The 23789-nt window shown below is 29.9% G+C and overlaps 1 protein-coding gene across 1 annotated transcript in view; it reads right to left on the reverse strand.

The window, feature by feature from the left end:
* The window catches only part of LOC107451710 (uncharacterized), a 145107-nt gene that overhangs the window by 78938 nt on the left and 42380 nt on the right, over nt 1–23789 (reverse strand). Inside the window, exon 2 of the mRNA XM_016067889.3 lies at nt 9593–9668. The gene's annotated coding sequence lies outside the window, so the exon portion shown is untranslated. The remainder of the gene's footprint in view (nt 1–9592; nt 9669–23789) is intronic.

Genomic DNA, 23789 nt, shown 5'->3' on the forward strand with positions numbered 1-23789 from the left:
CCAAATCATGCTTCATCCGTAGGAACAACCAGTAATCAGAAGGAGCAATGTCCTGCGAATACAGCGGGTGCGGTAAAATATCCCACTTGAGCGTTTCCAAATAATTTTTTACGATTTTTGCAACATCATGCCGACCGTTATTATGCAGAAGAATAACTTTTTATGTCTTTGCTCGTATTCCAGCAGTTTTTCGCTTAATGCACGGCTCAAACGAATTAACTGTAGCCTGTACCGATAGCCCGTAATGGAATCACCAGGTTGTAGCAGCTCATAGTATACAAAACTATTCACCATTCACCATTCTCGAAAAGTCGAAACCATTCCCTACATGATTTATCAATTGGTGCATTGTCACCATAAATTTCTATGAGCATTCGATGCTCTTCAGCTGCACTTTTCCTCCAATTAAAGCCGAAACATTAAACCTCCCGCAAATAGTGCTTCATTACCACAAAATTTGACATATTCAACTAGGTAAAAAACAGGGTTTTTGTATGAAACTCAAAGCGATATAAACTGAATATAACTGACAGATGTTTAACCTCTCTGAAATTACCGAAACCAGCTGTCACTATGAAACATTCACAACAGCAGAGCCATCTCTTAAAAACGGACCGAACTAATTTGTACTCCCAATATTAATTTACCGAATTACAATCTTTAAAAACTCAGTCAAAGTAATTCCTGAACTCTGCTAGAGATATTGGAGAGAGGTTTAAATTTGTAGATATATTTGAGTGCACCGATATTCTAGTAGCAATTTAGTGTACAACTTTTTTCGAGAGTATACTTAGGAGCTTATGAAAAGTATACATACGAAGAATGAACAGCCAGTTTTTTGAATAAACATTTAAAAAAAAAAAAAGGAATGACATAGCATCAAATGTTTATAAGTTTATTATGATCTAAAGAACGATTAAATGTGTGCTTGCTTTATCAGTTGAATTTATTTTATACGATTTCTTTACAGTTTTGAAAATCTGGTAGCAGTACTGGGGACTTTATCCAGCTTTAAAGCGTAATCGAGGATAATACTACACTCTAAAAATTTTTTAAAAGAAACAAAGAGAAAAATGAGAATCTTGGTAAAATTCAATCTTGTTCAAATGCATATAACTGATTTCTTGTTAACAGAGTTATGGGTAATACCAGTTTCTTCCACTTCATTTCTGTGAAAGAACTTTATTTCAGAAAAAAGGACTTTTCCAAAAAACGATGAGTTCCAAGAGCTCAAAAATAGGCGTCCATTTTAAAGACCAGCTAAACTGCGAAAAATTCTTGATCAAATAATTGCAAAAAAGTACCCACACTCAGGGGACCAGTACTTTTTACAGTAAATATATATTTTTACCGGAACATGTTACAGAAAAAAAACAATTTGACACACCGTCATAATTACCATAAAACCACTTAAGCATTCTAATTAAATAAATAATACTGTAAAAATTACGGTACAATAATTTACGGTAAAAATGGATTTTACAGATGATGCACCCGAATTGCCGGTAATTTATAACATGAATTGATCCGGAATTGTTTACAGTGCTGATGTGACCTCCATAAGTTTTTGAAGCAAATAAAGTTTTTATTATTTAGTATATCTTTCCGTTTTAGTTTGTTGTCATAATTTATTTAAATGTATGTATTTTTAATTATTCCAGAAAGAAGTAGCTACTCATTAATTATGGTTTGGATTATCATAGTGTCTCTTTGGATTTGATTCAACACGTTATTAGTTACGTGCCAGTTTGGTTTGCCCTTTCTATTTCAGTGGCGGTATTTTTATAAAAGAATTTCCGTTTTTAATTGCTTAAAATTTAAATGAGTTCCTTAGTAAATGATTTGAAGTGCATTCTATTTTTAAAGAAAATTAGCTTTATAACTTAAAATTTCTATTTAAAAAAAGTGTATTTTCTGACATTTTGTGCTAAATTGAAGAAAAATAAAAAGTATATAAAGTTCTGTTCCAAAATAAACAAAAGATAAATATGATTATGAACTTTAAACGTTCTTTAAGAAAAGAAGGCACAGATAATTCAATTATGCTAAGCTTAATTGAACTGAAATTTTTTTTTAATTCGTGTCTTAAATAATATGGGTAAATTTATCACTGGTCTAAAGTAATAAAAATGAATAAAAAAAGTAAATTAAAAACATGCTAGAAAAACTACTTTTGAGCTTAATTTTGTTTCAAAATGCCACTAAACAATTATGATAAAAAGTTGCATTAATTTTAAGAATAATGTAATATAATTGGCAGTACTATTCATGCATAAAAATCCTTTAATTAATATTCGATTATAATTATAAATAAATGCTTGCTTCCTTCATTCTCTTCATCTCTAATCTTAGTTTTCATTATATTTTTGTATCTTACACCGTTATTTTCTAAAAAGGAAGCAAAAACTGTCTAGTAAAGAAATATAGTTGATGATACAGCCAAAGAAGCGTAAAATAATGTATACCCATGAAGTTACTTGTTTTTATTTTTATCTTTAACACAGTTTCAAGTTTATTGCTATAACAAGTTTTATTTTCTTAACTATATATCTGAAAGAGACCGAATTCATAAATCTTAAAATAAGTTATTAGTGTGAAAAGTTTCGAAAATCGAGTTAGTGTTTGATGTGTCTTTTTTTTTCTTTTTTACTTTGAAATTGGCTATGTGCCATGAAATCCTAAAATAAGTAGTATGTTTCTATTTGGAGTTGTATGGCATGTAAAAATATTCTGGTTTGTTCTTAGAAACGAATACTTTAATTTTCCTTTTTCCGGTTTAAAGCAAAAAAGTACATTACTTTCAATGAATATTATTCGCTAGCTAAGGCGAAATATTTTTCTTAAAAGTAATTTTGCTTTCGAAATTTTTTCGAAATTTGTGCCATGATATAACTTGCTTTCATTTTGTTTCCGATTTTTATTTTTTTGTAAATATTTTCATGAAAAAAACGGATATAAGTGTTTCAAATTATAAAAAAATGTGATTGTGTTAATGCAGAGGTATAAAATTAAGTGCTGGTGTAAGATTTCAGATGCAAAATGTACGAAAAACGAATTTTACTATCAATTTTTCTTGCATCTGCGCTAAAGTCTGCAATTGTAAATGGGTTTGGTTGAACTATTCTAAATGTGTTCAATTGAAAAATTGTAAATGGGGCCATGCAGAGTTCTGAGAAAACTTCACTGTGAAGATACCAATAAAAATTAATTGAATAATAATCCCTCTGAAATTAGTTTGCGTCCAAAATTCAAAAGCTAGTAATTCGAAATTTATAATATGTTAACCAAATAATTAATTGTGGAAAATTTCACGATTTATGACAAGGCAATTTTTGCAGACTTCAAAAGCCAGTAATTTGCAATTTATAATATGTTAAGCAAATAATTCATTGTGAGAAATTTCCCCATTTATGAAGGCAATTTTTGCAGACTTCAAAAACTAGTAACTAAGTTTAAAAAAATTAAACAGTACCCTACATTTTCTATTAAATTAATCCTAACACTAACTTTAAGATAGTTAAAAAAAAACTAAAAGACTTTTAAGCAATGGAATAAAAACAGGCTGGTAGTGGCTTAATATATGGCATTACGTCTGCAATACACAGTTTTAAATTTGTTTATTTTTCAAGCTTACGAAAATTATAAAAAATTGGAATATGCGACAGATTTCCCAAGGGTTATTTAATTAAAAAAAACTAGCTGAATACCCGTTCATTTTAGAGAGTGAAAAAATTACATAATCAATAAATCAGTATTATATATGTATAAAGCCAATAGTCATATACTGACATAATTAATTAAGCTAAAACAATTCAAATTTTTTTCTGTTTATTATTATTTGCTGCTCTTTGAGGTGAGTTAATGTTATTGCATTAAGAAAATCTTGTTTTTAGAAGTTATATCCTACAAATTAAAAATAATGATATTTTGTATGATTTAGCATATTGCTATAGCATGACGTCAACTTCTACTAGTTAAAAATTATCTCCCGTACATATACCTTTTAATGACCGTAAAAACTTATTCCACAGAATTATCTTGGTACCAAAATTTGTATATTTAGTACTCATTAAAAATACCAATTAACATAATAGCATAGTCGTGCCCATGACTAAAATTAGTTAAGCATGATTGGTGTCAGTATTATTAAGGTTGATGCTTTTTGGTTTCTCTACATTAATTTAGCTTTTTGAGCAAAACATATTATTTTATTTCGATTAGCACATATTACAAAAATTAATTAGGTATCATTGTCATCAATAACAATACGGCAATTTTTTATTGTTTATACAGATGAGTGGTTATACACACATTTCTTTCCACTAATTTTGCATTTTTTTATATTTCATATCGTATTGATTACTAAAATTAGTTATTTTTTTTATAACCGTCTTTGAACAGCCGACCAAATTCCATGAATTTACGACTACTAATGTTCAACTCCGTAGCCTTGTACTTTTGAACATATTCCAGAAGACAGGGGAACTCCCGGATGGAGTATTGGGAAAATTTGCCTTCGTGGAGGACTTTTCGATGGAGCTAACCCGCATTTGCGTTACATGGAGAGGAAGATCACGAGAACCTCCTACGGTTAGCCTGACGGCAAGGGGACTCTAACCCATGATCCGTCTACCACTGAGGATATTTCACGTCAGCACTGTAGTTCATGCAAGCCGGATGCGGAATTCGTATCGACTGGGATTTGAACCCGGTTCGCCTCATTAGAAGGCGAACATTTTATCCCCTGAGCTATCGCAGCTGTAATTCTCAAAAATAATTAGTTATGACACTAATATTTATTCATTATTTTTGACAAACGAACTAATATCGGTACTTATTTCGAAAGCCGAAAAAATCACCAAGCTATTATAGACAGCAGTAATGCTGAGTTAAATGGGGTTTCAAAAACTATTGGTATTGTACTGTGTACTGGTATAAGTGCTGTGGTAATAAGAGCCTATTATCCCCATCTTATATACTCATGGTACAAAAGAACAACCTGTAATTTTTATTATTTGTTGCATACTCTGCTGCAGCGGTATACTATTAGATTTATCATAATCTAAGTTAGTTCAACTAACTAAGAGAAGGATTAAAAACTATTATCACTTAGAGTGTGATATTCATAATTTTCCATATACTTTCAATGGCTGAAAAGATAACATTAATTTTATTTTATGAGTACCTGTTGAGTTGCCACTAATTATATGTATAAAAATACAACTAACATCATAACATTTTAAAACATGAATTCTGTGACGTCATTCCCATAAGTTGAAAAAATTATTAACGCTGATTTTACATGTGATAACCTAACATAGGAAAGCTAAGATTAATAACTCATAAGAATAATAAAACTAATTTTTGACTATTTAGAGCTGTAAGCTAAAAAATCACTCATATTATAAATTTCTATCAAATCCAACGGATAATTATTTCATTGCAATGTAGTCCGCAAGTCAGAGTTCAGAGGGAGTTTTGAAATAAACAGTTAGGCCCACCGTGTCTCGGAACGTATATGAACCACATTTGGTGTGGAATGATCCGGAATTGAAGATTTGTATTAAGTAGATATGAAAGGAATTAATTATTGACTATGTCAACCTTCATCTATCAAAAGGTACCTCTTGATAGAGTCAAGTTAACATGTCTTATATACTAGTGAATTAGTATTTAATATTTATAGTCGTAGTTACGCCTCATTACTCCCCTTCCAGAATTTTATCTGTGATAGAATTCGATGAATGAATGCCACTAGTTGATTCATGCTGTTTTATTCATTTATTAATATAATTTTCGCTAATTTTTTTCATAGCAATTCGCTCATTATTTTTTTTCTTCTTGCTTTTTTTGTATTATTTATTGACCCGGGGACTTTATTTACTTCACCGGATTTTTTTAAAATTTTTTTTATTTTGTTATTTTTATTTATTTATTTTTTTAAAATTTAGTTTATAGCAGTTCGCTCATTTTTTCCCCTTCATTTTATTATCCGGGAGACTTTTATTACTTCACCGGATTTTTCTTCTTTCTTCGAGCAGCATATTTTTAGGAAATCAACTGTTTAATGTGGATTCATCCATCAATATTGGCAATTCCTTATCACCTCCGGGTCACTAATGAGGGATTTATTTAAAGACTATGTCAACCTTCATCTGTCAAAAGGTACCTCCAGATAGAATCGAGTTAACATGTCTTATATACTATTGAATTGGTATTTAATATTTATAGTGGTAGTTACGCCACAGATACAAACTTCTATACATTCAACATTTTTTTCATATATACACTGGTTATCATAAATTAAGGAAAAATCACAAAAATAGCGATAACTCTTTCAAAAGTAAGCCAAACCGTGCAAAATTTGCATATGTTGTCCACTAAGAGTAGCTGAGTAAAATTGCAATATGCAAATTAGTGGCGCTGCACTCGGCTTACGTCATCTGCCTGGAGCATAAAAGTCCAAGTTTGAGAGAAAGCACACAAATTTTACTGTGATTGCGACATTGAAAATCTGAGATAGCCAATTCGTAATAATGACCTCTAGGCATCATTTGCCTGAAGAACTACGATGGAGAGCCATCGGGAGACTAGAGGCAGGGCAGAGTCAATCAGAAGTGGCCAGATGGCTAAATGTGAGTCCATCTGTGGTTCATAGACTTTGGAGGCAATTTCAAACCACAGATTCGGCATCTAGGAGGTTCAGTCAAGGACGGCCAACTGTTACGACCAGTGCCGATGACCGATATTTGACATTAAGTGCACGCAGGAATAGAACCGCTACTCCGACACATCTTAGATCCTCTCTTGCTGCAGCCACCGGAAGGTTGGTGTCAACGTCAACTGTGCGCAGAAGGCTCCACGAAGGTGGTCTGTATGCGAGACGACCAGCCATTTGCGTGCCGCTCACATCACGCCATAGGAGAGACCGTTTGCAGTGGGCCCGACAACATGTCCACTGGACGTCAGATCAATGGAGGCCTGTTCTCTTTACGGATGAGTCCAGGTTTAGTCTAGAAAGTGACAGTAGACGTTATTTGATATGGAGAGAACCTGGGACCCGTTATCATCCATCAAACATCCGTGAAAGAGATGCATACGGAAGAGGCAGTGTCTGTGTTTGGGGAGGCATATCCTTAGGAGGGCGCACATACCTCCATGTCTTTCCAAGGGGAACCGTGAATGCTCAGGTTTATCGAGACAACATCCTTGATGCTTATGTGCGCCCATATGCCGGGGCAATTGGTGATTGCTTCCTGTTACAGGACGATAATGCAAGACCACACAGAGCTCGCATTGTTGATGATTATCTTCAACAGGAAACAATTACTCGCATGGAGTGGCCAGCTCGATCCCCGGACTTGAATCCTATCGAGCACGTTTGGGATGCTCTAGGGAGGCGTGTATCTGCCATCAATCCGCCCCCTCAGACCCTTGCCACGCTTGCAACTGCTTTACAAGAGCAATGGCTCTCACTTCCTATTGAACTGATAGACCGCATAATTGAAAGCATCACACATCGCTGTTTGTGCTGTATTGCTTCTAGAGGCAATCATATTCCATATTAAAGGTACTTTTTCTATTGCAAACCGATACTTCCAATTTGTTTATTTTATACATGTGCTAATTTCTATACTACTATTAATGTCTGATAATTTCTTTTTATGTTGTTTAATACCTTACTATGTGTTGTATATTGTGGGTAAGTTTCATAAAATTCCATGTGTAATTTCTTGAGTTATCGCGATTTTTGTGAATTTTCCTTAATTTATGATAACCAGTGTATTAAAGGAACTTAAAGATTCTTAACCGAGTTTTATATTTCTAAAACCAACAAATACGACATTCCTACATAGTGGAATATCCGGTATGAGTAAATATTTCTTTTATCGGTAATCAAACGAACAACTAACATAATCATTTTGGATTTCTACAGTGTAGACATTACATTTTTCCCTATAAAATGTTAGTTTAACGCTGTAATTTCTAGTTTAGCTTAGAAATAAACTCTACTCCCAAACGCTTAAAATAACCACGTGATGAAATATTCAAACTGTTATAAATAAATAAGCAGAGCTTTTTCTCTCGCCAAGGAGTTTCAGTTTGCATTTCCTAAATGAGTTGGGCATAGTCGTTGGCGCAAAGGTTAGAGATAAGAGACTATGTGTTAGGCGTAAAACACGGGACATCATTAAGTGATGCATAATTACTAACTCAACTTCCATTATGTATATGTACGGTCAGCCCACTTTCCCAAAGAGTTTCGCACTTGGGAAATTGCAATTTGTTGAGAATCTCCAAGTACGATCTTGAGTCGCGAAATCTTTCAAGGCTCTGCTAACTAGCTGTCTTAAAGCAAAGGGAAAGATGCGCCAACTAAACTTAAGTTTCAACTTCCCGAGTGTCTTCCTTTTAAGATAAGTGATCTGATTAAAAAATTTTATACTGTACTCGCATTTAATTTTTGATGAAACAAAATATCCATATATTTTACTACATTATATTTAAAGCTTGTTTTAATACGCTATTTCTTATTATTTATATGAATAACTATGTTATGGAAATAAAGATTTAATGGATACTATTTCTCCGTTTGATTTGATTTTCATAAGTTGAATGCGAAAATCTTTATCTGTATAATAACAATTTTAATACTATGATCTGAATCGTATTAACGTGATTTAGAAATAATTAGTATTTAAATTGTAGTCTTTGATGCCAAAATGTAAAAGAAATAATACGATATTCATTCGTGATAGTTTATATGTATTTTTTTTCATTGCTATATAGTGACGCAAAATGACGTGATGCAAAGTTATATCTGCGTTAAGGAATATATGCATTTATGCTATACATGCATTTGAATTAGATTGGTAGTCTTACACTGTTAAAAATTACAGATAAAATTACGGTATTAAGTACCGTCATTTCAGGTGCAGTAATCCGTAAAATCCATTTTATCGTAAATTCCATTTTTGTTCTAAACTATTAAACCATAATTTTTACAGTAACTATTACTTAATTAGAGTGACTCAGTGATTTCACTGTAATTATCACTGTGAAATTACTGTGTATCAGATTTTTTTGTTCTGTAACAAGCTCCTGTAAAAATTTATTTTACGGTAAAAACTATCGTATAATATATGAAAGTTAAACAAATTGACGAGATTTTCAGAATTGCGTTTTACAGTGAATATATTTTTAAAATCATATAAAATAATTTGCAATGCACAGGAAACTGTTCATTGAGATGAATAACTGATTTCAATAATTTTCACTGCAATCTATGCTAAACTAAATACACTCATTCAAATATATACGAGCTACGAAGAAAAATGTTCAATTTTTCGGTATCACATTTTCTGTCTTGTGTAGTCGGATTTTTTCGTTTTTCTGAACGTTAGTAAGGAATAATTCAAAGAAAAAGCATTTCTAAAATCTTAAAAGGAAAATTTTGCTTTCTCAAAATTTTTAAGAGACATAGAATATCAAACACACAAGCATTAGCGTTAACAATGCTACAGTTTTGTTTTCTCTATTTGAATTTTCACAATAGTTTTGAGTTATTAAAATCAAGAAATTAAGCACATACCCATTAGAAATTTCGTATAACCTTTCTTCTTCTCTCTTCTATCCAAAGTAATAAGTTCTGATTCCTTCAAAAGAATCTATAAAGGAATATTTACATTATTTAATAAAAAGACATACGCACACATTAACACAACATTATACAAAATTCTATTGCTAGTTTGAATGCTAAAATTTATATAAGATGATCACACATAATAAAAATGATCATTCAAAGTTAATTTTCCCCCTCCTTTTTTTTCTTTGTTTAAACTTGTTCCTCTGTCCTTATTGGTTAAACCACTTTACACGTCTTCCTCTTTTTACTTCTCCATCTTCATTTGACGCTTAGACGCCGAGACAAATTCTTGTTTATAGAACTGGAACTATAGTATGTCTATTTATGTACTATCATTAGTGCTTTTATCATGTTGTTTTTTGCTTTTGTCTACATAGCACAAAGCTTACCTTTTATGTATGAAGCTTTTATTTCAAACATTTGCATATGAGTCACCAACGTTTCTCTTCTTTCAATTGCAACTGATTTACTGATATTTTATCATATTTCTTGTATAAAGATAGTTTTAAAGATGCCAACAACTTATGACTTTTGAATGTGAACTAGTGTCTCCAAGACCGATACGATAAAATCCACTCGGTTTCAAGTCCAGCAAATAATATGGCTATTTTCTGCGGTGAAAAAAGCCAGAAAAAATTTGCATTGCACCATATTTCTAATGCTTTTAGAACTATGGGTCAGCAAAATCAAGTTAAAAAATCAATCCATTATTGACTGAAAAAGTAATTTTTGGACCAGGAAGGCTTAACATTGTTCAAAATGAATTTATAATCTGAAATGAGCAAAATGTATGGTTTTAATCATTTAAATGCCATTTATTATCTCTCTATCACTTAAAACGTGATTTTTATTTTTATTTCTTTTAAAATTTGTTTAGTAGTTGCTGTAAAATCCTTTAAAATCTATCATAACTAAATTATATTAAACTGAATTTAATTCACATATTCAATAATAAAAAAGGAATAAATATATAATCACGCCTTCTCAAATATACCAATATACCTTATACCAATAAACCAAAATTTATCTCCGTTATATACTTTCCAACTTAAATAGTTTTCATCACACATCAAAAATATAAACAAACAAATCAAAATAATTTTGATTGGAACTGTTTTCAAACAAAATATTGCTAAACTATGATTAAAGTCGCAGTTATAGCTTCAAAAGAATAATTTTCTAATATATCATGTATTGTGTTTGAATATGTTTCTGCAATGTGTTCTCTATCATAAGTTTCCAACCATGTGATGCCCTCATCAATTAAGAAAGGTTTTAGAATCGATATTATCGAATATCGATAAAGAAGTTCAGTGGGGCATAAAGAATCAAATTTGTCTACGATAGAGCAAACAAATTGCTCCATCTAACTTTGTTTCAAGGATCCTCTGTCCTGGAAAATGGATTCTATAACTCATATTTCCCAATGCCGATTTATCGAATGTGTAAGACAGCATTATCGTTTTTATTCCGCAATTCAGTTTTTTTTCCTAACCGAAGCAGACGATAAATAAAATGGAATCGATTTATTATGTGGGTAGAATTTATGTTCGATTTACGATGCAATTTAAGTGGAGAAAGAAGACTTTTTTTTAGCATTAATAATAACTTCTAATAATTCATTTTATGAAAATTGAAATTGCTCGAATAAAGAATTATAATAGAATTATTCAATTATGTGAGAATATATTTAAGAATATATGTATATTTATTTAAAGTAAAATCATTTGCGACTTCTGTTTGGAAAATGAACTAAATTGGAATTTAAAATATTTGTGTATTTTTTAAAAAGTAATATTTTTTTTCTTCACTTAGTTCTTATAAATATTATTGTAGCTACACAGTGAAAAATTTTGAATCAAATTACCGTATAAAGTGCTGGAACTTAGGGTGCATCATCCGTAAAATCTATTTTACCAAAAAATACATTTTTACGGTAAAATATTATATTGTATTTGTTTACTTTATACAGTACAGCATTATCATTCTTATTTCGCAGTTAAATTTTTTCTCTAACCGAAGCAGACGATAAATAAAATGGAAAGGATTTATTATGTGGGAAGAATTTATGTTCGATTTACGATGCAATTTAAGGGGAGAAAGAAGATTTATTTTGTATTAATAATAACTTCCAATAATTCATTTTCTGAAAATTGAAATTCTTGAAGAAAGAATTATACTGGAATAATTCAATTATGTGAAAATGTATTTTTATTCTATATAATGCAAAACTAATGCGTAAAATCTAATGCCATCTTTGTTTGAAAAATAAATTTAAGTAGGAATTAAAACGTTCGAAAGCTTGCAAAAATTTTAATAAAATAATTAGTTTTCATAAATATTATTTTGAAATAATTCAGTTAGTTTTCATAAATATTATAGTATCCAAATCGTACAAATTTCTGTATGGTACGGTTACTGTATTGTATGCACTTGGGGTGCATCATACGTAAAATCTATTTTATCGCCAAATCCATTTTTAGCGTGAAATTTTACACCATGAAATATATAATTCTTTCAGTTATATTTCTTTAATTATATATATTCAGTGATTTTGCAGTAAACATTACTGTAAAAATTACGCTATATCAGATTTTTTGTTCCGTAAAATATTCCGGTAAATAATTTTACGGTAAAAAGTACCGGAACCTTGAGTGTCGGTATTTTTTACCATACTTTTTACTTTACTTTCCTTTACTTAGGAAAATAGAAAACTCTAAATATTCAGACAAGAAAAAGCAGATTTATTTTTTACTTTTTAAAGCATTTGTCTGATGAAAATATGGTTTAATAAAAGAACGATAGTGATTTCATAAATGAATGGTCTTAGCGTGTTGAGACACTGTAATGATTCCATTTTTGGTGTTTTAATTCTTGAAAGAGATTGATTTTATAAATCATTCATTTAATTAGTAGTATTCTCTGTATTACCTTTTCATCTTTTAACCTTTTACTTACGGCTAGTACAACACATGGACCGCATGCGATGGTACAACATGAACACCGTAAGCAAAGGGTTAATGCAGTAGGCAGGTAAAGATTCCTGCAAAGATTAAAATAAAACAATAAAATTAAAATAAAACTAAACTGTTCTTAAGCATTTCTAAAGTATATAGGTGTAACAATTGACTCAAATTTGATTTCACATGAGTAAAATCAAAAATGACAACGAGAAAAATTATTTTACTTTCCCATTCATTTTATCAATTTAAGCTTGAATACCATATGTTTTCTTTAGAATTGATCTTTTTTTTGCGATACTGAAAAAATACTGAAAAGAATAGAAAAAAAAGTATCTAATGGCATGCTACTATAGGGAGTTCATGCTGCGGTACAATAAACAATCTATTTAAGGAAGTAGAAAGAAAATATATTTAATTTTTAACACAATTGCAACGGAAGTAAAAATTATTCATATAAAATTTTTTTTTATATTAATTTTTCTTCATTCTTAATTTTTTTTATTATAGTTGTACGGAGAAGAAAATCTTTAGATAGAAAGAAAAGATGAATAATTTGAACTTATAACAAGCATCAATTGCTCTTTTATCATTTCTATTTTTTCTTCAATTTTTAGTTAAATATATTATTAATTTTTAATGCTTATGTAAAAAAGAATGTGGATAAAATTGCTCAGAAATTATAGGTGTACGGAGAAGAAAATCTTTAGATAGAAAGAAAAGAGGAAAAATTTGAAGCTATAACAAGCATCAATTGCTCTTTTATCATTTCTATTTTCTCCTCAATTTTTAGTTAAATATAGTTTTAATTTTTAATGCTTATGTAAAAAAGAATGTGGGTAAAATTGCTCAGAAATTATAGATGTGCGGAGAAGAAAATCTTTAGATAGGAAGAAAAGAGGAAAAATTTGAAGCTATAACAAGCATCAATTGCTCTTTTATCATTTCTATTTTCTCCTCAATTTTTAGTTAAATATAGTTTTAATTTTTAATGCTTATGTAAAAAAGAATGTGTATAAAATTGCTCAGAAATTATAGATGTACGGAGAAGAAAATCTTTAGATAGGAAGAAAAGAGGAAAAATTTGAAGCTATAACAAGCATCAATTGCTTTTTTATCATTTCTATTTTTTCCTCAATTTTTAGTTAAATATGTTTTAACTTTTAATGCTTATGTAAAAAAGAATTTGGATATAATTGCCCAGAAATTATATTTTTCGTTTGAAGAAACTCTCATTTTTTTCAAAAATGAAAAAATCATAATTATTTTTTCTTAAATGTTAAATAATTTTGCTCTCCTTTTCGCTATAGATGTTATCATCCTATTTCTATTAGTGATAAATTTTCTAAAACGATACTTCCGATGAAAGTAATAAATATAAACCACCATATTTTCAAAACATTTTACTCGAAATAAAATCGAGGAGAATTAATACCACAGAACCGAAGTTTTATTTTCGATTTTTTTTTATCTAAATACATTTCTTTTTACAATATTATTTTTATTGATTGCTAATTTATTATTATTCATTACCAATTTATTAATTTATTATCATTCATAAATTGTTTAAAAATTAACTGAATTAAGCAAGGAGAGACATTAATGAAAGACATTAGTATTTACAGTATAATAATGCATATTAATATTATAACTAGTTCGTAATAATTAATTTATGGCGATATTATTTGGAAACAAATTATAATTTAAGCAATTAACAAGTATCATTTTGAGAATGCAAACCATTTTTTTTTCTCAAAATGATTTTTTTGAAATTTTTAAGAATTCTAAACTTTTCTAGTTAACTTCGGATAAATACGTGATAATTATTCCAAATATTATAATCTTTCTTTTAAAAAATCTCGATTTTCATAGGATTTATAATGTCTCTGTCTGCGATTTTGCGAAAAGCAGATCTCTAAACCATGTTTTAACCATATACTCTTCCAAAAGGCTGCAAAACAGCAAAGGCGCGGGAAAAGGGGATTTTCTCACCCACAGGAAATTAAAAATATTTAGGTTTGGGGTCAATGACTGCAAAGAAGGTCTTAGAAAGTTAAGATTCTTTTCCGATAGAGAAGTGAAATTTAGTAAGATAAGAGTAACTCGAATGTTTAAATTAAGAGAAATCTATTGTAAATATGGAAAAATGCAATAATATAAATTAAAGTTCTCGTGAAATTAAGAGTAAATATAATGATTAAAAATAATAGATGAAAAGATTTAAGTAAAAAAAAAAGTAATTGTCACATTCCACAAAGTGTAATTGTGATATTCACAATTTTTCAAAAGTGCTTATGATTACATCACGCACTTTTTGAACAACAGGAGAAGGGAATAAAAGTATATGTTCATTCTTTCTCCATGATATTTCGCCAAAAAACATATGCAAACATTTTAAATTTTGCATATGCAAAAATTTTTAATTTTGCATATTAACATATGCAAAAAATTTTCGAAAATTTTAAAATATTAGCTTTTTTTTATCCCTAGTTCAATAGCAAATGCAATTGCTTTTAAGAGGATGCTGTCCCAATTGGAGAAACGGTTCCTCGCAAATTCTATTTCATCTTGCGCTTCCATAACTAATTTAAAATTTAAAGCATGGTTAAAGCGAGTTCAGGCAAACTTAGAATAAGCCTTGAAGTTTCAGTTGTTGAAAAAGAAATTTCAAATTATCAATATGCAAACAAATTATTTGAAGAGAAATTCCTCATTTCATAATCTTAAGTTATCATCTCGTAATTTGTTTTCATTTAGACATTTAGAATATTTTTCAGCACTTAAAACTTCATCGCTTACTCTAGGTTTATAGGTTTGCCAGAATTCACTTACTCCATACTTTAGATTTTAAAGTACTTTTAGAGGGGAAAAATAACTTGAGACATAAAAGTTCTCTCGTGGTATAGAGCCTTCTTAAGACAATAGTTAAAAACATAGTTGATAGTCTTATAAATTAATTACCTCGTCGGGTTCTTATTTTAGTCTATAGAATTGATTTAAGGTAATTAGCGTACATGCAAGAAAATGTCTAAATTTTACATAAAAATAGTCATTTAAAAAAATTAACTGTCAAGTTGCACACAGTTCTGTTTAAGGGATTTTTTTAATTCATCCAGCATTAGTAGTAGCTTATTTACATCGCACTAAAGCAGCACAATAGGCTTTTAGCGCCGGTCTGGGAAACGACCCTAAGGATGATCCGAAGACATGCCATCACAATTTTGTTACGCTGCAGATTAGATGGCCTCCCTACCTCGGAAGACCGATGATCTACGAGTCAAGAAGAGAGCTTTACTGTAGACTAACTTACGAGGATCGATACCGTGCATCCTCAGTCTCTTCGCAGGCTGATCATAATGGCCATCCACCAGCGCACTGACAGCAGGCAGTAATGCTTGACTTCGGTAATCTGCTGGGAACCGATTCTTAACAATCAGTCTACTGCGGGACTATACTGATAAAGAAGCATAGTTAAGGAATGAAAATGATCATAACATTTACGACACTAAGAATATTTTATCATGGAATATCTTAACGTATTTTCTTATATCGAGAGTTATTTTGAAATATTATATATTTATTTAAAAATATTAATAAAATTTTGCCGAAATTTTTATAAAAATAATCGAAACCAATTTCTTCAAATCTTTTGTTCTGATAAAAATAAAGTATTTAAAAAAAACAAAATCTCGAAAGACTACTAAGCATAAACGTTTCATAGAAATACAAAGTTTTATTTCTTTTCTGTTTAAAGTATCAAAATATACGTTAAACTATAAATGATTTCAAATGTCAAGACAACTCTTCCGGAAATTTTCTGTTTCAATATATAAAATTGAAATGCTGCATATTCTCAACAGAATATTACAAATGCTAAATATTGTAAATTTGCATGAAGGATCACTTAACTCTAGTACTTTAAATCAGGATGAAACGCAAAATGCAGCTTGAATTTCAAACATGGATATCTGTTTTAGTCAAAATGATATTTTCTGTCGTCAGTTTTCCATCGAATATTCATTAGCTTCGAATGAATTATTCTAATTCCAAATAAGTTAAGTATTTCGTGAATGCCTCTTCTCTTTTTGAACATTTAGCATCGCATTCTTCCTCTTTTCGTTTGAACAGAAAATAGTTCTGCTTCCGTATAAGTGAATAGTACGTAATATTAAAATTTTAATTCCTGCTTGCTACTGTTTTTAAGTTTCAATAAAAAGTCTTAGATGAATTTTTAAGCAAAGTAAGTGCATTTTATGAGATTTTATATACACGGAGAAAAAAATTCGAGTAAAACTACGGAACAGTATGATTATGACATTCCTTGGAGAAAAAGGCATAATTCTGGTTAGCAAAACCAAAATGTGCGTCATTTCGATCAATAATTTGGTAATTTTTCGTTTATACGTTAACAGTTTACGGAAAATTCTTACTTTCGAAACGATAGTTCGTATTACCACACATTTAGTAAAAAATACAAAACTGAAAAGTAAATTTAATCGAAGAATTTGTATGCCCTGCCCTAAGGAGTCATGATAAAACTACAAGCATTGCCCAGATTCACCAAGTTTCATCACACATTATAAAATTACACCGAAGAGCCATTACATTATGACCGCACTGCTAATAACATGTAGGACCACCTTTAGCCCTCAAAACAGCTACCACCCGTCGTGGCATTGATTCCACAAGGTGCTGATAGGTAGTCCGAGGTATCTGGTACCAAGCGCTCGCCAACTGGTCCTGCAATTCCTTCACATTGCGAGGGGGTTGCGTGGCCGCATGAATTTGGTTTTCCAAGTAGGACCACAAATGCTCTATTGGATTAAGGTCAGATGAATTTGGGGGCCAAAACATGACTTGAAAGTCACTGGAATGTTCCTCGATGATTCGACCCTTATGACATGGTGCATTATCCTGTTGGTAAACACCATCCCCAGCAGGAAAAACTGTTGCCATGAATGGGTGAACCTGGTCTGCAACTATGTTCAAGTAGCTTGCAGACGTCAGGGATTATTCTATGAGTATTATGGGTCCTTATGTGCCCCATGAAAGCATTGTTCCTGGGCGAGAAACCATGAAAACCTGGGCGAGCCCATTCTTATAGATGGAGGGTGGTCATAATGTAATGGCTCTTCGGTGTATATTTTACTGTTAATTTTACCTTAATCATTACAAAAGCGCTTCTGTAAAATCTACTGACCTTTTTGGTATTCCTTTAGAGCGAAAAACACGGTAAGTTTTTCCATATTTTATTAGTTTTGAGTATATTTTTTCTCAGAGTATATTTCAAGTTTTAAGTAAAAAGAAGTTTGTTTTTAATATGAATTTAAAACTTCAACATTCAATTAAATTCACACAAATTTTATAAATTCGACAATTCTTTTCAGTATAGAAACAAAGAATGGTGAATTTTCAGTACGTAATAATTTAATATGATAGTTTTGTCCAAACAATTTTTGTAAAATATAGATTTTCTACTTGCAGTTTTTTTTAAATTTCTGTTTATAATTTATAAGCAACAAAGAAAATTTTTGTCTAAGAGATAAAATAGATAAACGATGGTGTTAAACCTTACGAATAAAATCCAGCATTTCAAAATTACGTACAAGATTTCTTGATACATTTCAGCATCATCTTTAGCGCAGACTGCAGAAAAATAGCGATGAAACAATCAATTTTCAATTAGCTAGAGCGCTCAAGGTTCTGCAGAAGCTCTGTGCTATAAAACAAGCCACGTTTCAGTAGTTAACCTAGTTGTTTCCAGCATAATTTATACCCATCGAAAAAAAAAATAACAATCACTTTCCAAGTAAATAGAGTACTCCATTCCTTGTATCAGAAGCTAAATAAAGTTAAAAATTTTCTTACCCCTACAAACTGAATTTGTTGTTACACCGTTGTAAAAAATTTCGGATCAAATAACGATAAATAGTGCCGGGTCCCAGGGTAACAGTACTTTTTACCGCAAAATTCCTCTTTACCGTAGCATGTTAGGGAACAAAAAATCTGACATAACATCCTTTTTACAGTAATAATTGCAGTAAAATCACTGAATCACTCTAATTAAACGATGTTGCTGTAAAAATTACAATTTATTATTTAACGATAAAATGTATTTTACGAATGATGTACCCAAAGAGATAAACCGGATTCAGAATTATATCGCACTGCATCTTGAATTTTTACCGTGTATAATATTACCGAAATTAATTATAGTTCAGCTATCATGTATGCAATATCTACTGATTGAAACATAATTTAAATTATTTTCTTTACCCACCCAAATGCTGAAATTTATCAAGCTCTGGCTCCTGTGCCTTTTAATTCCACATTTTACTTAACAAACTACTACCATTATCGTCTAATTACTAAATACGTATGCATTGCTTTTCGTTAAATGTTGAATTACATACAGATGTATATATAACTATTTAATTGGCTTTCCAATATCATGAATACACTTTAAACACCATAGAGGATTCCGGATCAAATTTCGGTATTAGGTACTGGCAATTTGGATTAAATCCGTTTACCTTAAAATACATTAAATCCGTTTTTACCTTAAAATATTATACAGTAAGTTATTTACAGTAATATTTACAGTTATTCAGTGATTTTGCGATAATTATTGCTGTGAAAATTTCGGTATTGCAGATTTTTCCGTAAAATTTTATGATAAAAATGGATTTCACGGCAAAAAGTTCTGGCACACTGAGCGCCGGTACTTCTTACCGTAACTTGATCCTGAAATTTTTACAGTGTATTTAATTGGCTTTCCTATCACATGAATAATTTAATGCAAATACTAGATTTGAAAATTTAAGTATTATTAATATGTAGTGGTGACAAATTTTTAGCGCATTATAGTAAGATATTATTTTAAATCTTTGAATATTTTAAAGAACATAAAATAAAAAAAAATATTAAAAGAAAGTCTGTTATTAAAAAATGTTCAAGATTTATTTTTCTACGTCAATTTATTGCCCTAATTTTTATATTATTGTTGGAAAATCGCTATTTTTATTTTTACCATTACACTGTTAAAATCCTGGATCGAATTGCGGTAAAAAGTATCGGGAATGAGGGTGTCTATACTATTTAACGCAAAATGCGTTTTTACTAGAATATATTATCTGACTTATTAATATAGTACTAGAATATATTATCTTTACTAGAATCTATTTTATTACCTTTATTATCATCTGATAAACCGTAATTTTTATAGTATTAATAGCCGTAAAGTCACTGAATCTCTATAATTGAATAAATATTACTGTAAAAATTACGGTATAATATCTTACGGTAAAAATTGATTTTACGGTGAAAGGAATTGTACAGATGATACACCATGAATAAACGTACTTTATATCGTAATTTTATCCCGAAATTTTTACAACGCAGTTATGATCATAAACTGTACGATATGATAATTTACATGGATAAAAATTAATCCATTCTTGCGCAAATAATGTCCTCCGATAAACAAAAATAACTTTAACTTTGAGATTTGCATTCAATTCAAACAAACCAAGATTAAGAAGAATCTTTCTTTAAAAGCTCTTCCAAGAATAACAGAAGACAAAGACTCTTAATGGAAAGTACAACCGATAATATTAGTACTTAGTTTGGTTTAGAACTGAATAAATATTTATTTAAGCTGAATAAGCAATTTCCGGTCTTCAAAGTTCGTCGAAGGTGCCTTTTATTTTCCCTTTGCATCAGAATGATTTTGCCCCGATCCTTGCACCTGCGGGGAACACCTAGAGATATTAGATTAATTTAGTGTAGAATGCGGACCTTAATCAAACAAATCTTCGAAAAGTTCATTAGGCAAGAAGATCACTGAATAGAATTCTCTTTCGAGAATTGCTTTAGAATGAATATTTGTCTCAGTACTTTCGCAATATTTTACCGTTTGTTTCATCCATTTTAAAAGTACAAAGGAATTTGCAGTCAAACATTTTAAAGTCGGAGGAAGTTCGACGGTTGTAACCAACGCAATTTGATTTCTCAAAATAAATGGAAATTGTTTTACCTTTCAGGCAGGTTTTGTTCGTGTTTGTTGAAGCATTACTCACTCAAAATTTTTGTAACAAAAGGGTTCAAAATCAAGAAGGAAATGTTATTTTTGAGAGGCATAGAAGCAGGCATAATTTTCATGATTAAGAAGATTATTTTAATTGATGATTATTAAATAAATTTTTTAAGATCTTGACAAACTTTGAAAACATGTCATGAGTTTCTTACTTAATTTTTCAATTTCATGTTAAGCTTATCGAATATTTACTTAACCCCTTAGCAATCTGTTAATTTTAAAGAAAGCTGTCATAAAAGTGCCGATTTTTTAATATCTAGTTTAAGATAAATTGACATCTAGTGCTGACATCTAGTTTAAAATAAACTAATTATCTCCAATTACATTAAAAATATCCTGGTACTGCCATCTGATGTGTAAAATGAGAAATAAAATGTTTTACGGGCAAAAGAAATAAATTAGTTTTATTCTTATTGGCTCGTTACTACTCAACACTCCAGCCCGGAAATGTCACGGAAGCGAGAAATAGAGGGCGAAACCTCACCCCGTCATTTTCACGGGAGTGAGAAGAAATTTTAAAGTCGAAGAAAATTCAAAAGTTGCAACCAAAGCATTTTTTTTTAAAAATAAATATAATTTGTTTAACCTTTCAGATTTTGTTTATGCTTGTTGAAGTATTCGTCAAAAACTTTTGTAATATAGAGATATAAAATTGAGAAAGAATATTATTTGCGCGAGCCATACAACCAGGCATGATTTTCAAGCTAATGGCGATTATTATATTATGAGAAAGAATATTTAAAAAAGAAAAGCAACAAAATAGTGTGAAAACATAATGAATTTTGAAAACTTGCTACGTGTCTAACTTAATTTGCTGTCCCATGTTATCAAATAAAAAGGAATGAAATAGCAGAAAGAATGTCATATTAGAACTTAACAAATTGTTAAAATATTAATAAGGTTGCAATATGAAACCCTGATAAATTGAGGTAAAATGTGTCGGCAATCCGGGAATAAGTACATTCCTGCTATAACTTCAATATTTACAGAACACTCTATTACTTCTTACAGAAGAATGATATTGAGAAAAGTATAGGGAAAAATATCCTGATAAAATTACCTTGTTATGTGGTAATGGTAATTCTGGTAAAGAAAACTATAATTCCGGTTAATAAAACCAAATTATATGGTGCTTAAGCCATTTATTTAGTAATGTTTTAGTTCATATGGTAACGCTGTATTAAAAATTCTTGTTTCCAAAATTCTAGATTTTATTATCACATATTTAGTAAAAAAAATTACATAGTTAACACATATTTGGCAGAGCTGAAAAGTAAATTTAATTGAATAAATGTTTTCATATCATGCTCTAAAATATCGTGATAAAAATAAAACATTTTACCTCAGCTACCTAATTTTTTCACATAGTATAAAACCATTTTATTATTATTAATTTAATCAAATCCATTACCAAATTTCTCCATTAAAATTTACTGAGCTTTTTAGTGTTCTGTTGAAGTCATGGTCGTTACTATCAGAACATGGTAAGTTTTACCATATTCTGGTAGTTATGACCATACCCTTTTCTCAGCGTACGTATCAAAAAGAAACAAAATATCAAGCATTAATTTGAAAACAAAATTCAGCTACATGGCATGGAGGACAATAAAGTAACAAATAAGCGAAAGAGTCTAAATTTGAAGCCATATTGAGAGTGGACAGATATTTTCAGAACTAAAGTCTTGGATATCAGATATCACTTCCCTCCTTGGTCTTTTATTTCTTCCCCAGAAGCAAATCTTCAGGGAAGTATTTGGTTATTATTCTTGAGTTTTGTTCTCCTAGTATTAAAGAACAGCGGGTTGAGTTTCAGAACTGTATGAATAATGGACAGATGGAAAATCACTGTACCCTCTTTCACATGCGATGTATTTTTTTTTCTTTTAAATTCTTCAAATATAGTAGAGTTCTGTAGAATAAGTAAGTAATTTAGTTACAAATTTGAAATGGAAAATTGAATTTCTCTTCAACGATTTGAATTTCTAGTTTTTAAGAAATCTAGTTTAAATAAAGTAAGAACATTTCTAGCTTATTCCCTTAACACTTTTTTTTAAAAATAAATGACAAATTTTAAAATTACGAAACTATACAGCATTTTAATTCCCTCCTTTCATAACACCTGGAAGTAGATTTTTTATTATACATATTTTTCAGACTAATTTTTTCATTATTTTGTATTAATTTAGGTCAAAATAAGCATTAGCATTCTAAAAATTTATGGTTATGAATTTATGGCTACAGCATGAAACACTGGTGATTTTTCATGAGGTAAAAGTGTAACCAAACAATACCAAGCTATAAATTTCTTAAATTTGCACTAAATTGCAATTATTTAGATATCTAAGAGAAACAGCATTTCATCTTTGGAGTTTATATATATAATGGATAATAAAAAAATAGTATACTTTTATTCTCTTTTAGACAATAAATATTTTTAGTTATTATGATTAGAGGACAATCTTATTATTAGAAAACCACTCTAATATGATGGAATTTTACAGAATCTTCAGCGAAAAAGTCACAGTTAGAATATTTGACAAAAGTATTCAATATAAAAGAAAACGTTTCGTTATCTTTAACTTAGAAATATGAAACTGTATATAAATAACTACAAATATACAAAATGCATTTAAGGACAGGGGAAAAATACGTATAGCTGTCAATTACTGTATCACATTGATAGTTTGTAATGTCTTTCTTCTATTTATGAATTGGTTCATAGCTATCCTCATTAGCTGAGTTATTGAATTACCCATTTACGGAGTGTTGGATTTGTTATTACCTTTATTTGCTTGTTATCTGATTCACAATTACTTTCTTTTTATTACTGATTATTCTCTTCCTCATCAGATTTCATCAGGAATTAACAGTCAATAATTTCAACAATTACGTATAAAATAAAATAAACAAAATATAACAAAATCTAAAAAAAATGACCTCAAAAGAAATTCATTAACAAAACCACAATTACTTATCGAAGAAACAAAATATTAAATGATTTATGCTTCGAAATAATACTTAAAAAAATTGGTATAAAACTGTTTATTTGAAGAAAAAGAATTTGAAGATTTAAATCTATCAACTACTG

This window comes from Parasteatoda tepidariorum, chromosome 7 (assembly GCF_043381705.1).
Source record: "Parasteatoda tepidariorum isolate YZ-2023 chromosome 7, CAS_Ptep_4.0, whole genome shotgun sequence".
Lineage (NCBI taxonomy): Eukaryota > Metazoa > Arthropoda > Arachnida > Araneae > Theridiidae > Parasteatoda > Parasteatoda tepidariorum.